This window comes from Enoplosus armatus, chromosome 3 (assembly GCF_043641665.1).
Source record: "Enoplosus armatus isolate fEnoArm2 chromosome 3, fEnoArm2.hap1, whole genome shotgun sequence".
NCBI classification, from domain to species: Eukaryota; Metazoa; Chordata; class Actinopteri; order Centrarchiformes; family Enoplosidae; genus Enoplosus; species Enoplosus armatus.
This window is the reverse complement of record NC_092182.1, coordinates 10,510,807-10,526,570: the sequence shown is the minus strand read 5'-3', so window position 1 is coordinate 10,526,570 and position 15,764 is coordinate 10,510,807. Positions and strand designations below refer to the sequence as shown.

The 15,764-nt window shown below is 40.2% G+C and overlaps 4 non-coding genes across 4 annotated transcripts; 1 reads left to right on the top strand and 3 right to left on the bottom strand.

The window, feature by feature from the left end:
* Positions 1-4,422: 4,422 nt before the first annotated feature.
* On the bottom strand, positions 4,423-4,495 carry trnar-acg (transfer RNA arginine (anticodon ACG)). The gene has a single exon. It is a non-coding gene; the product is annotated as a tRNA-Arg (tRNA).
* A 2,921-nt stretch (positions 4,496-7,416) lies between these two features.
* Positions 7,417-7,498, top strand: trnas-aga (transfer RNA serine (anticodon AGA)). Its single transcript has one exon. It is a non-coding gene; the product is annotated as a tRNA-Ser (tRNA).
* Positions 7,499-14,721: 7,223 nt separating this feature from the next.
* trnas-aga (transfer RNA serine (anticodon AGA)) lies at positions 14,722-14,803 on the bottom strand. The gene has a single exon. It is a non-coding gene; the product is annotated as a tRNA-Ser (tRNA).
* A 464-nt stretch (positions 14,804-15,267) lies between these two features.
* trnar-acg (transfer RNA arginine (anticodon ACG)) lies at positions 15,268-15,340 on the bottom strand. The gene has a single exon. It is a non-coding gene; the product is annotated as a tRNA-Arg (tRNA).
* Between the last annotated feature and the right edge of the window lie 424 nt (positions 15,341-15,764).

The following is a 15,764-nucleotide window of genomic DNA, read 5'->3' as shown; positions in this document are numbered from 1 at the left end:
GTATCACGAACTGGAGGTAACACATATAACGTTTTTCATCGCCGTTATTATTATTTTAACTTAAAAGAAGGAAATGATGCATGCAAATTAATCCTTTTAATCATTTTAATTGTATAAAATCTTTGTTCAAAGGTTCATCTTGGTGATTATTATGTGTTATATTTATAATGTATTGCTGATTGACTTTGACTCAACAACAATATTGTCGTCTTGCGCTGTCCCTCTTGGCTACATCCCAGATCCTTCATCCACCACAGCTTCCCCTCCAGGGCTCTGCTACAAGACAAAAGTGTTTTTAGGCTTTGCCGTAATATTACTTTTATTTATTTAAAAACAACATAATGAAGTGAAGATTCAGCACCAAACTATTACAACTTACATTGTTTATTTCTTTCTGAGCAGCATCTCCATTATACAGCAGACTGGAACTCTCCTCCTATAAATACTTTGTTATATTTATTCCAAACTTGGTACATAACATAACAACAATACTAGGCTCTGATTGCTAATAGTATCCATAAGGTGTGCTTTTCAGGGAAGGTCACTCTTAAAAAGGTTTATGGCATGGCATTATGCAAAACAAAGAAACATCATGTACCTAAATGTCCTACAACATGGCAGAAATCCTAGTTGATCACATTCCACCTCTCTGCTGGCTTTCATGCTGGTCATCTGATATTAGCAGCAGGTGCACTAAGTAACAAAGTCGACGTTAATGGCCTGCCTTCACTCTTCAGATTGCAAGCCTGGTATGTAGGAGCACAGTAATGGTAAACGCCTCAGTAACTTGCTTGATTGAGTTACACCTTATCCCTGTCGAACAGAGGAGTGCTTCTCAACTCCAGAGTCCAGGTTCTGGATGTGGTCTTTATTTGATTTTTAGTTTCATGTGGATAGAATCTCCCTCTATGCCGAGACCCAGCTGCCCAAACAGACTGATGGCCCACTTTTAATTGAAACCTTCCAGTTGACATCGTCTGTAGTTACTGACATCTACACTTGTTTTGAAGAATGAGACCTTGCAGAGAGGAATTCAGTCTGAATACATTCTAAAACAAGCACACTTGTGGTTTGAAATGTATATTCTTTACTGTGTTTTAACAAAAAGCTTGACCAGAATTAGATTAAAGGTGACTAATGAGAGATAATAAATAAATAGAAAGAAAATACAATGAATTACATTATTAAGACATAATTTGTCAACATGATTGTGTTTCTCCCAAACCTAAAAACAAATCAAGACCAATTTAATGTCAAATCAAAGACATTTGATGATGTCAAAAAACATCTGTCACTCCTGGCCAACAACGTCTGTAAAATCTATTTTCAGGTACATGTTTGCTACAGGGAATCCTCTTTTGGCATCAAATGTGAAAGAAAGTACAATTGACAGAGAACTTACATATCCTGCATCTGCTTCTATCAGTTCTCCGGCCTCGCTGACCTCTGTGCTGCAGCCTCCAGGAAAACACTCTGATGCCCGCTTCTCCCTTGTTTTTTGAAGGAAGTCCGTCGCTGTTGATTTTCTCAGCAGTGCTGTCACACAAACAGGTGACACAGATGCATTCATTTCACAGATATTATCTGAGAGGCTGAAATATCAGTCATGCTGTGTCATAAAGGCATCTCACCTCCTTCACAGAAGTAGGGGATGACGAGCATCACAGTCAGAAGTGTTGCAGCCATGTCCTCAGGCAGACTCTCACACACCTGAGTGTTGTGCCCCCTTGCAGCTCCTGGCACTTTGTGTTTGTCACCTGAGAAATCCCCACGCCCACCACCTTCCCAGTATCATTCACAAGGGAACTACAGGCTTCGGATAGATTTGTACTGAGCAGATGAGAGGGAACAAATGAGAGAGTCATAACTATCAGTACTGTGTTTTGAAGGCCTTAGAAACCATGGAGAGTGACGAGAAAAACTTTTATGTGTCTGTGTTTGGAGAGAACAACAACCTAAGAATAGCCTTTTGTTTTTGAAAGAGGTTGAACGTCTATTTAAAATGTAGAATCTTTGCATTTTATTTTATTGCTGGACAAGACTCCATCTCCCCATCCTGCCTGAAGCGCTGCGCCGATCAGCTGTCTCCGGTGTTCACGGACATCTTCAACACCTCACTGGAGACATGCCACGTGCCAGCCTGCTTCAAGGCCTCCACCATCATCCCTGTCCCCAAAAAAACAGGGCCCACAGGATTAAATGACTCTGTGGTCATGAAATCATTTGAACGCCTGGTCTTGTCCCACCTCAAATCCATCACCGACCCTCTGCTGGACCCCCTGCAGTTCGCCTACAGAGCCAACAGGTTACACTTCATCCTCCAGCACCTGGACTCCGCAGAATCCTATGCCAGGATCCTGTTTGTGGACTTCATCTCTGCCTTCAACACGATCGTCCCGGCTCTTCTTCACCCCACCTGCAGGTGGATCACAGATTTCACGTCTCAGACTCGCGGACGATCAGCACCGGCTCCCCTCAAGGCTGCGTTCTTTCACCTCTACTCTTCTCCCTGTACACCAACAGCTGCACCTCCAGTCACCAGTCCGTCAAGCTCCTGAAGTTCGTGGACGACACCACCCTCATCGGACTCATCTCTGGAGAGGATGAGTCTGCCTACAGGTGGGAGATTGACCATCTGGTGACCTGGTGCAACAGCAACAACCTGGAGCTTAACGTCTTCAAAGACAGTGGAGATGGTTGTAGACTTCAGGAAGAGCGCAGCCCCACCCGCCCCCATCACCCTGTGTGACTCTCCAGTGGACACTGTGGAGTCCTTCCGTTTCCTGGGCTCCATCATCAGCCAGGACCTCCGGTGGGAGCTGAACATCAGCTCCCTCATCAAGAAAGCCCAACAGAGGATGTACTTCCTGAGGCAGCTGAGGAAGTTTAACCTGCCACAAACAATGCTGGTTCACTTCTATACTGCCATCATAGAGTCCATCCTCACCTCCTCCATCACTGTCTGGTACGCTGCTGCCTCCACCAAGGACAGACGCAGACTGCAGCGTGTCATCCGCTCTGCAGAGAGGGTGATTGGCTGCAACCTCCCATCTCTTCAGGACCTGAACCCCTCCAGGACCCTGAGGAGAGCAGGGAAGATCGCTGCTGACCCCTCCTACCCTGGACACTATCTGTTCGACCCCCTCCCCTCTGGCAGGAGGCTGCGGTCCATCAGGACCAAAACCTCCCGCCACAAAAACAGATTCTTCCCCTCTGCAGTCAACCTGACAAACTTACATTGACCCCCCCCCCGATCACAAACACAAGTTATACGTTATATTAACGTACATCACCCCTGTCCCCCCTACGTTACATTAACGCACCCACCCCCTACTGGACACTTTATCTGGACACTTTACTTTATTTTGGTCACTGCTCTGTTTGTTATTTATCTTATCTTATCTTATTTTCATTCTTATTTTACCTTTTATATTCTACATATTTGTTGCCAAAACAATAGCACCTTCAGACCACAGCAAATTCCTTGTAATGTATGTTACTTGGCAATAAACAGTTTCTGATTCTGATTTGCTGTGATGAGTAACTTTTCTTATGATGAGTATGATGAGCTATGATCACTATGATTCACTGACAAGGGAGTCCAAATAAAGGAAAAACTACCACTGTAGCATTCAAGTACAGTAGGTGATTCCAGAGTTCAAGTAATGGAGCTTTAAACAATGGAATAATTACAATTTTAATGAAATAATTACCAGAAGGCCCTCAGGTGAAATCTGTACACAGTGGTTTGCAAATCATGATTTCTGTGTGAAAGTTAAATTGAGAAAAGAGAAGCAAGAATTATTCAAAGTCAGTTGAGTGCATTTGAAAAGATTGGCAGAAATGCTCCTTAATAATGGGACCAACTGTACTGTAACACTCGAGGCATTAAAGCCTTAACGCAATGCTTGATGTTGCTGCCACCTAGAGGCGGTGATACAGATGTGATATGACTGCATGGGATCCATCTTTGTGCAGTCACCCACATGGCTGTATGTCATGATAGTTACTGAAGTATTCAAACTTAGATGCGTAAAGTCCAATTCCTATTCAGCTTAGTAAGTCTAAGTCTAAGTATTTATATCTCACATTGAGATGTCTAATTGCGTTATAATTCAGGAGCACTTATTATCAGTCATTAAGACATGGTATCTTAATATGAAAATTGTGTCCTAATAAACACACGTGGAAACACAATAAATGCTAATTGAATTAGAGCTGAAACCGATATAATTATGGGATAATTATAACTGAATAACTGTAATTTGAAGTGAAATACATGAAACACAGAACTGATACGGTATCTCTGTCACTGGTTGCAAACACTGCAGAGCCAAACCGGTGTTTTTGTGTTAGATATGATGGGGTTCCTTGATTTTATACATTACGTAACCAGAGCACTCTGTAAAAAAGTGAAAAAGTCGAGCCAGCCAGGAGTCGAACCTAGAATCTTCTGATCCGTAGTCAGACGCGTTATCCATTGCGCCACTGGCCCTACAAAAAGCATCCCTGTGGTATTCCCCGAGTCTTGACTCTCAGCCTTTTCTCAGAAGACAAATTTCAATTTTATCTCTCAGCGAAACACTAGAAGACATCATGACATACTATCCGTCCCCCCTGAGCTTGTGACCTCTCTGACACAGTTTACACACAATTATGTGACTTAAATATGTATTTATTTATACATGTATGTATTAATCTATTGATACTTAAGTTATTTTTTGTCCTCCAGTCCATACTCCATAAGACCATGGTGTAAGTCATTGTAAATGTCCTGGATGTACTGTGGTCTTGCATAGCCAGACATATCACCACACTTCGTTTTAGGAGAAGTACTGTTACAATGATGAAAAAGTCAGCCGGGGTCGAACCTGCAATCGTCTAATGCGAGGGTCTCTATACCCAGTCTGCTGACTTAGAGGTTGCTTTCTTCCGGGTCCAGCCAAAGTCTTTAGTCTTGTCTCTCAGTCAAACACTGAATTTCATCATAACACTACTGGCTCCAAAGATTCTACCAAGAATTGACCAGTCAGATAACACCCCATTACCAAGAATTGTGAAACCCCATCACCCTTTCATGATTCGACCAATCATATTCGGTAGAACTACCAAGAATGGCTTTGGCAGCCCTCCAGACCTTTGAGTGCAGAAACTTTGTATGGACTGACATCTTTTGCAATGTTTTGCAAATGAAAGTTCATTGCCATTCTGTTGTCCCCAAGTTTTAATATGATCAATTTATGAAAATAAGGTTTACCTACAGTGGCAGCGACCACCTCGAACCTAACTTATTGGACTCATTTTCAAACAAACATCAATAACAACTGGCTAAATCATTAACAATTTTCCATTCATTACCAGCTAGCTGATTTATAACTATGCTTTATTTTAGGTTGCTGATAACACTTATGTGTTAGCCTATTTGCTTACGTAGGAAATCATGTACAGTTATTAACGGGCTGGCTATTTGGTAATAACACTGATGTTACCTAATAAGTTTTACAAGATGGAAATGACATTCAGTCCACAGTTTACCAATGAAATTTTTTTTTGTTCTTAATTTGGATCCACAATTAACTGAAACAGGCCAAAATAGATATAGATCAGTCAATGTATTTGGGTTGTTTACTGAGTATGTTAATTTTGCCCCTGTGCATAGGAATTATTTCAGAATGTTATAGTGTACAGGTTGTGGTATAAACAAGGCAATTGAGAATATCTTAATGCAGTGCATTTGTCCAGAAGTGTACTGGTAAAAGGTGATGAGAAATTAAACTGTGAACAGCTTCTGTGTAATACATTATTGGAAAACATTGTATCACAGACAGACAAATTTCAACCAAATGTTGCATAACCTCATTTGCATAACAAGTAATAGACACAGACTTCAGTTTAGTTTCATTTACTAGTTAGTTTGGTTAGATGGGAGTTCAGGATACAATACAAGGATACAAAGGCTTTATTGTCATATGCAGATTTTCAATTCCAGAAACGAGAGATGAGAGATGAGAGATGACTTAAACTCTGGGTCAGTTACTGTGGTAACATACGCTGTGAACCTAACCTGCTCGCTGGCAGCTTTTCTTCAAAAAACTCTCTTTCTCTCTGTCTCCTACTCTCCTGCTCAGTCTGATGGAGGAAGGAAGCATTCATATTTCAAGCTCCACTGTATTAAAATGAAGGCTTTGCTCTTTATCTATCCGTTGCCATGGTGAATCATAGTATCAAAGCTCCATTGATGATGTTTTTTTTCATTTCCCATGCAGGCGCATAACTCATACTCAGAGTTGATTGAACTAACTCTGATCAGCCAAAAACTCAGAGTTTCCCATCTCAGGGTTCATCAACTCAGAGCTCAGGGTTAGGCTCAGAGTTTGTTAAACGTGCTTTCTTTATCCTAACTGTTGTTTTTTCCACCTTACAGAATGGATGCTAAATTTAGGGGTCAGCCTCTCTTTGACTCAGAGGATACCAAGAAAATTAAGGGGGAGAAAAGGCCATGGGCCCGAGCTCTGTCACCTGACGAGGTAAAGGAGTCTGCAAGGATGGCTGTTGTGCGTCATGGTGGAGATCCAGATAATGAGCAGCACCTCCTGGGCCAACAGCAGTTACAGTTCAGAATCTTCAGGAGCCAAACATTTCAGTGGGTGGCTGAGATTGCACTGGGGTGTGCTGGGTATGTGGTTGCATCAATGTCAGAGGAGTCAGGAAGCTCTGATTCACAAAACAACCTTCCAGAGGTACATTTCACACTATCCTGAGGGCCAATTAATGCCATTCAGGTTGAGATGGAGTCGAGATCCTCCAAAAGCCGGAGCCAACCTGCCACCACCACTGTTGCCACTGCCACACAACCTCCCACCTCATCACAGCCTTCAGCCTCTTCACGAGCAGCCATCTCCTCACAGCCCCCCCTTTCCTCGAGACTATCCTCAGTGCCTATATCCTCCCTGTGCTGTGGTTTTAGATATATCTTCATTAATTTCTTCATTCTCTCATATCTGTTTAATAGAGAGCAGAATTTGCCTGCCCGCTGGTTGGATCCCCACCCTGCTAGAGGTTGACCAGCGCTGGATTGCCAAGGCCCTGTTCCGGTGGTCACGCTTTAATCAACCGGAGCTGGACCACGCAAAGGTTGACAGAATGTGGTGGAATCCACCTCGGCTATCACTGACCTCAAGTGCCATGCCAGCATCAGAGCAGTTCTTTTGGCACCCCCTATTCCTGTGGATGCCCAGGAAGCTTTGGCATGAGTGGCTGCTCTGTCCACATCCAGACTTACTGGATCTTCTGTACTTCAGATGGTCAGGCAGGTGATTGGTGTCAGCAGCTCTTACTACTTGGTAACCGAATAGTTATTGTAATTCTATACCAAAAGCGGAGGTCATATTGCCTCACAGTTTCAGTGTGCCATAAGTTGTCGTGGCCGAGTGGTTAAGGCGATGGACTAGAAATCCATTGGGGTCTCCCCGCGCAGGTTCGAATCCTGCCGACAACGACTTCTTGTTTACACACCTCATCAATTACTCCTACATTGACTGTGTCTTGTAGACATTTCCACATGGGAGCAGCCTATGAGGACAAAACAGCTGTTTGTGTTCCAACATTACTGATGAGAGGACATCAGGTTCAAACACAGACAACTTACAACAAATTCTGTGACCACCATGAAGAGACGCTTGGTCCCTGTTCCCCCGCTGTTGTCACACTTTCTATACTAGAAATGACCGTGTCTTTTCTCGATCCAAGTCTGTTTTGTCACTTTTTATGACACTGAAACATGTAAGTTCAATAAAACAACATCAAATGCTTCAATGGTCACAAGTGTGTTTTTCTTTGTAATGTGACTGTTGTAGAAGCAAACAAAGACAAAAATGGTCATAAATGCAGAAAACCCACTGTGCCTGGGAATTAAAGAAAGAATCCAGCATCCAAATATTATTATGATCTTGGCCTACCTCTCATCCTGTGTGTTACTCAGTTTTTATAAAAGGTGAGAGAAAGGCCAAGTGCCTGACAATATTTGTTTGCTAGATATCTTCTGTGGGATCACCTTTTTTAATGGTCAATGTCAGAAATTGTAACATTTCTTCTGCTTTTCTTTTGCTGACCATTGACAGATTTTTGGTGTTACTCAGTCTAATCAGTTTCAGTTTATGACAACAAAAGCTAACCTGGAGAGGCCTGAAACCTGTTGCAGATAAATAAAGTCAACATTTGATCCCTTTTGTTCTTTTTCTTTTAATTAAACTGACATTATCATTGAATGAGCAAGTACTGCTCAAACATGGTTGTCCTGAAGTCTGTGCAAGTTGGTTTTCATAAAAATTAAGTGACACCAGTGGCTGCCTGTAAAGAATGGAAATCGATTTTTTTTTAAACTACAGCATGGGAGACAAATTCAGTTGTTGCTGTTCTTTATCCGTGGTATTGTTCTGAAACAGGATGCATGTTGCAGTTCCTCGAGCCCTCTGATTCGGACAAAAACACACTTAACATTTGAAATAAATAAAGGCTCTGTTAAACTCTGTTTTGGTTTTACATTTCAAACCTGAAAATGGTTAAAGATCTTCATTCACAGGGACTGGCCCTACGCAAAATGAATTACTGTTTTCCCCAAGTCTTGACTCTCAGGATCATTTTCTCAGAGGTGCAATCAGATTTCAGTTCTGTCTCTCAGCGACATCATGACACACTATCTGTCCCTCCTGAGCTTGTGACCTTTCTGACACATTGTAGGCTAAATACAATTATGAGTGTTAAGTGCTATGAGACATGTGCTGATAATGTATGACTACTGTATTGTTTGTTATACAAAGTTAAGTGGTAGTTTACTTTTGGGGAACCTCTAAAAAAAGCCTCATTACTTTAACTGACTGTGGTTGGTATTCTGCAGTTTTATGGTCCATAAGGCCCAACATTTTAAGCAAAGTTCAGAATGGACAAAAAATGACTTAGCATAAGTATCAATAAAAAAAAGTATAGATATATAAATACAGGAATTAATAAATAAATCAAATAAATAAGTAAAAGCTGGTAATTAAACAGTACATAGATAAATAAATGTCTTAAATTATTTCTGCATTTATTTATTTGTTCATTAATTTATTTTCTACACAAAGATATTTATTTATCTATTTATTTCAGGATTTATTTATGTATTTACTAATTTATTTTTGATGAATAAGCTATATTTGTCCTCCATACAGGGCCGGAGAGAGAGGAAGAAAGACGACAGAACAACGCAGTGCATACTTAAGTCCCTTAGATTGGCCTATATACGTTTTTATGCAGTGCAGATTTATATAGAAATAAAACTTGGCTGCAAGTTCTTTTTGCAATTAGACAGCATCAGCAGCAGGAACATGTGCGTCGGATCTGCAGTTTTGAGCCGCATATAATTTGACGCACAGCTCGCACACCGTGTGGACCGTCATTAATTAAATATTTCGACACACAGAGATCTATAATTAATTGACCCGTGCTTTTATGTTCAGCAAATCTCCAAACCTCTTTTCCTCTGAAAATCAAAATGAGTTCTGTGCAGTGTCAGCAGGATTACTGCAGGGTAACTGAAATCAACCAATTAAAGACAGTAGTAATAAGCAAACACGTTTCAGGTGTAGTCTTAACTGTTTTCTGAAGGAACTTTGCACACATCATATATACACACTGACAGAAACACAATAATAGCCTAGTAATAGCTATTATTATTATTATTAGTAGTAGTAGTAGTAGTTGTTGTAGTAGGCCAGGTAGATGTAGTATTATATATTATAAATGGGCAATTAGTCACTTCACAAATTCTTAAATAAATAGGCTACATTTACTTGAAATAACCTACAAAGAGAGCAGAAATAACAAATAACAGCTATACCATATGAAATGTCAAAAAAATAGTGACAAAATGTTTATCACACAGTCTCAGGGTGCAAGGTGACATGCTCATACATATATAACAAAGAAAAGCAGCAGATTCACACATTTGAGAGGCTGAAAGCATCAGATGGTTGGCGTTTTTAATGACTGAAGCGATCATTATCAAAACATTTGCCAATTAGCCTATTTTTCTTTTAGCCTTAACTAGTCAGTTAATGACTATAGCCTAGTCGTTTCAGTTATATATATTACTGAAAACCATACATATCAAATAAAATACAATATTTATTATTATAAAATAACGATAAAATCCCATATTATTTTCCTACTTAGAGGCCACATGAGTAACTTTTCTTTGGTAGTCATGGTGATGAGGACTGACGTGTTCAGCTGCTCCTATAAAAGCCGAGGCTCCAATTCTAATTTCATTCTGCACCTGAGCGCTGACAGGAGCTGAACTAGTGACACTCTTCAACTGTGGAACAAGTGTTGATCCGTTGAAAGTGAAAACTAAAGAAAATAAAGCATCTTCAAGGAAGTAGTGAGGGAAAATGGCTGGTTTCTGCCGAGAGGAACACCTGCTGACTATAGGCATCCTCCGGTTGCTGGATGACCGCTATGGTAAAATACTCATGTTTGCTCTATATCATTATTAGATACAGTCCAATATAAGATAATAAGTGAAATATATACATTAAAAGTTAAACTTATAAACAGAAAAAATAAAAGAGGTATTTAATTTTGTTGGTGGAAAATATTTCCCCAGAACAGCATCAAAACATTAAATCTGCTTTAAACTTTATTGATAAATAATTAAAGACGATGGATTTTACTGAGAGAGCAAGTGACAGGCGAAGAAACGTATGAATATTAATGTAGTGATTTACGAAAACTTTTTTTTTGAGGGTCGTCAAGTTTAACATTGAAAGTATAGGACAAAGATGGCGACCGGGCCAGTTTTTGAAAACCGCTAAAAGTTGTGTATGTTGCACGCGCCATGGAGACGACATCAGATATTGGAACTAGCCAGAGACAGAAGTCTGACATCAGTGTGGTCAACCTGGGCCTGTTGTTTGTTTATGATGGCTGAGTTAGCGTGTTTTCATTGTTGACGTTGGATATATATATATATATACATATATATATATACATATATATATATATATATGTATATATATATAGGTCAAACTTTATGACATATGCCACAGTTATAACATGGAGCTTAAATGTTATTCACTCTTACCTCTTACCCGTATGTGTTTTTAAATGTGCTGGAAAGTTTTCTTTTTTTTTGTTGAAATGAAACAGAGACCATCTTTTACATTTTATTGTTAATATGAAGGATATTTAAATTGTATTTCATTCATATGTCACTCATACCAAGTGTTAAAATTTAACAGCAGGACTTTTTTAATGTGTACAAGATATTAATAAACGGAATTCATGCTCATGCTGTTCATGCTAGGCAACATAAATAATCTTACAAGTTTTTAACAGTAAGTGATGTGAACTGTACTTTAAAGTCATAGATGCGCAGCTATTGTGACTCCTTTATCTGGGCTTTAATTAGTCCAATCATGTCATGACTAATGTTTTCCTTTTCTTTCCTTTCCATTCAGCTGCTCTGCCTCGGCCAGGACGAGTCCTTCAGCTGATAATGACCAACCTGCGGAACCGTCCACTGAGCAGCACGAGCGTTGACTCCATGAGGGAGTCCATCCTGAGCCTGTACCATAACCTCATCACAGGCTTCAAGAACTTCCCTTTGATTCCATTCTAAGGAACCTTCCGCTCACGCCAGACGGCCACACCCTTCGTCCCTGTGGAGCGGGAGCAGAGGGAGAACACCACACCGTCTCCTTTAATGGACGCACCACCAGGTATCATGGTGCCCACTGCAGGCTTGAGGTCTTCTACTCCAAATATACTGACTCCAGTTCTTCCTGAGAGGATGGAGCTTGGTGCCCTGATGGCCGACCCCAGGAACTGTGTCCGCAACATGATGTTACAAGGCAGGGTTGTGACCAGGGTCATCTCCACTGTGTGCTGCTCTGAAGGCACCGGGCTGACCAACCGCTGGAGAGTGACCGACTACAGCGCAGACGGCCAAGTTCTCATGTCAGTCCTCTGTAAGTTTACTAAAGAGTCCACATATTGTGCAAAGACTCAGGGGAAGAAGAGGAAGGGAACTGAGGAAGATAGAAGCAGCAGCAGCAGCAGCAGTTTGTCTCCACCAAAGAAACGCCTGAGAGTGTGATGGACTTTTTATCCTCCTGCTGGCGGGCTGGCATGACAAACTTTAGCGCCTTAGCGTCTGGCAGGGCTGGTGAGGTCCTTGGTAGCGCCTTGCACCGGGGCCCATGTAGACATGCTGCAAACGCTGCCCACTTTAAATATTGTAAATAGTTGTATATAGTCTGTTCATCATAAATGTAGCACACAGGTCAGTGTTTTCGTTGCGTCTTGCACCTTTCTTTATTTCTTGGAGCTGACCTGTGTGTCTGACATGGTGAAACTACAGGGAGCCACGGGGGACTTGGGGGACATACAAATTGCCTCTTTTCCTATGTTTGTTGGGATGGACACCAGCAGCCTGGAACTGCAGAAGTACTTTAGATGGATTTCTTCACTCTTGAGCAGTAAATAACATTGAGTGTGTTTGCTTGAGCTGGAAACACATCCAACTTTGTTGAATGTTGCTGCCTCATCAGCAGCTCAGATCAAGCTTCAGTTTGAGTGAAGAAAGGGAATTGCAGTACAGCTGCAGGGACAGAGTCAGAGCTACTAACACCACTGACGAGCAGAAAGAACAGGCTGATAGAAGAGGAGGGAGAGGACAGAAACATGATGTTAACTCCACCTGCACTTCTCTCCCAGCAAACGGAAGCAGCCAGCTGTGGACAGATAAACACCCAGCTGTTTGTGAAGGAAACAGACAAAAGACACAAGAAGACGAAAGGAGAGGAGACAGCATGCACTGTGAACCCTCCCATTTAAAAAGGTAAATATACATTTGTTGGATATTATTATCAGAATTTATACGTTGATCAATAGTTCTCCTGTGTGCCTCATTGCTGAAGTTATTAACTGTTATTCCTCTTATCTGCCATTTTTCTTTTAGACAAGACAAGACGAGACGAGACAAGAGAAGCAGACAGCATGCTCTGCGAACCCTCCCATTAAAAAAGGTAAATATACATTTGTTGGATATTATTATCACAATTTATACGTTGATCAATAGTTCTTCTGTGTGCCTCATTGCTGAAGTTATTAACTGTTATTCCTCTTATCTGCCATTTGTCTTTTTTACACAAGAAGACCAGACAAGACAAGAGGAGAAGCAGACGACAGCATGCAACCATCTTATAAAAAACGATAAATATACATTTATATATTATTTCTAAGAGCTCTTATACAGTGAAATAATTCTTCTGGTGGCTGAAGTTGTGGATTAACTATTGTCTCTTCTTGTGTGTCATTTGTCTTTTAGAGAGAGGAGAGATCCAGACCAAGACCAGACGAGACCGGAGACGAGCCAAGGAGACAGTGTACACTGTGAACCCTCTCATTTAAAAAGATAAATATACATTTATTCTATGATATTATCAGAGTTTTTATATTGATCAATAGTTCTTCTGTTTACCTCAGTTGAAGTTATAAAGTGTAACTCCCTCTTGTCTTTTGTTTGTCTTTCAGAGAGAAAAGAGGAGCTGAGACGAGAGGAAAGGAGACACTGTGGACTGTCAACCATCCTATATAAAAAGATAAATATATATTTATTCTGTTATTTTGTTCTTTGTTCTTATCTTTGTTCAATTGATTTTTTTCTGTTTGACCCCTTTAAAGATAATAACATTTTTTAAAATCTTTTTATTATTATCGTCATCATCAAGGAATCTCATGAAAAGACCAAAATCAACAATGAATTTATTATTTGTCATGTATTGCCTGTGTAGTCACATGATGGACATCCTTTATATTTGTACTCCACCTGTTTTAGTCTTTAATAAACCGAATGTTCACAAGAGAAGTTACAATGTTTGTTTGCAATGATTGGTAGAATAGTATTTTTAAGGGTTTCAATTTTAGTTTCAAATGAATTAAAATTACATCTGAGGGATAAAGTTGGTTTAAACAGTAAAAGTCTGCACGCAAATTAATGTGATCTCTGACAGATTACATCAATGTAAATAATGGTCAGAGGTGAAATTACATTGTACTGTTTTCTCATACAGTTTAATGTTAACAATGAAGGATGACTTCTTTTCACAATATCACGTCAACCACATGAAACATTCACGAAGAACTGATTTGAATCATTCACATAGTTTTGACTGCTGATAGTAATATGACAGGAAATCAGATGTCAAGAGCTAAACAGAAATGACCATGTGTTTATTTTTTTCATATTTTATTGATCATGTGTGTTTTTTACCTGCAGAATTGTGTGTTCGGTTGTGCAAGGTCACGTTCTCTAAAGGATCATTGGTCCGGGTTTACTAAAACTTCCTCAGAGCTTCCTGGTTTTATATCGCTTTCTTCAAAAATAAGAAAAACCTGCTGAGTCAAAGAGTTTCGGCTGCATGAGCCCCACGGGGTGGAGTTTACGCACCACTACAGGAAGACACACATGCAGAAATCTTTGCAAGTGGCAGATCTGAAAGTCATGAAAGTTGGTCCCTTGTAGAACAAAGTGTGACAGCATCCGGTGAACAGGAACTGTCAGCAGTGTCGTACACCAGCAAGTTCTCTGTATTAGAACCATCAGTATAGCATGGTGGAACACATGAGTTTGTTCTCAGATGTGGAAAGCTATAGTACTAAACAGAATAAACAGCACCTCGTTGTCGGCAGGATTTGAACCTGCGCGGGGAGACCCCAATGGATTTCTAGTCCATCGCCTTAACCACTCGGCCACAACAACTCATACCACAATGCACCTGTGGAGAAAGCTGAATGCAGATAATTATATAGTGAGACCATTTAGTATTCAGGGTGAAGTAAAGCCAACAACCTAAATGTTGAATTAACATCAAGATATCATGGAGGCACACACTTCTATGGAGGATGAAAAATATTTATATATACAGAAATAAAGAAATAATTGCATAAATAAAATAATAGAATATAAATACATGCAGGTGAACAAAAATGTAAAAATTGATTTAAGTCATATATTTATGTCATTTATTATCAACCATTCTTGATTTGTTTTTTTAAAAAAGGATTTCAGCATGGTTTTATTTTTTTGTTTAATTATTTCTACATTTACATATTTTATCTATCAATGTACTGATATTTGAGTGGTTATTCGTCCTCCATAAGACCATGGTCCTCACTGGAAGTCACTGTAAATGTTTAGGATATACTGTATCTCTGATGAAAAGTCGAGCCAGCCAGGAGTCGAACCTAGAATCTTCTGATCCGTAGTCAGACGCGTTATCCATTGCGCCACTGGCCCCATAAGACTGACCTGGGATCGGTTTTACCTCAATTCTGACTCTTAGGAGCCTTTTTTCTGAGATTCCCCTTAAGACCATCTGTGAGTTTTTCTCGCAGACTGTCTGGTTCATATAGGAGACAGCCGATCAATAGATAGAGTGTGCTATCGGAATACCTTTAAAGAATAATCGATTAACAATGAAATAGTCAGGAAACAATCTCTAAAGGAAAGTAAAGTACTACCAACTCAAACGCCGGCCTCGTGTCCTTGCGTATCGTCACTAGAGGGCGCCACTGATCTTTCCTACGTTTTAATTCTAACCTTAGTCTTTCATTGTTTGCTGCAGAGACTTCAAAACGTTTTTTTTGCTGCATTAAGCGCCACCTAATCTCTTGGAGCTGGAGGATTTGTAATTTTGCAGAAAGTTTTACTTTACTTTAAT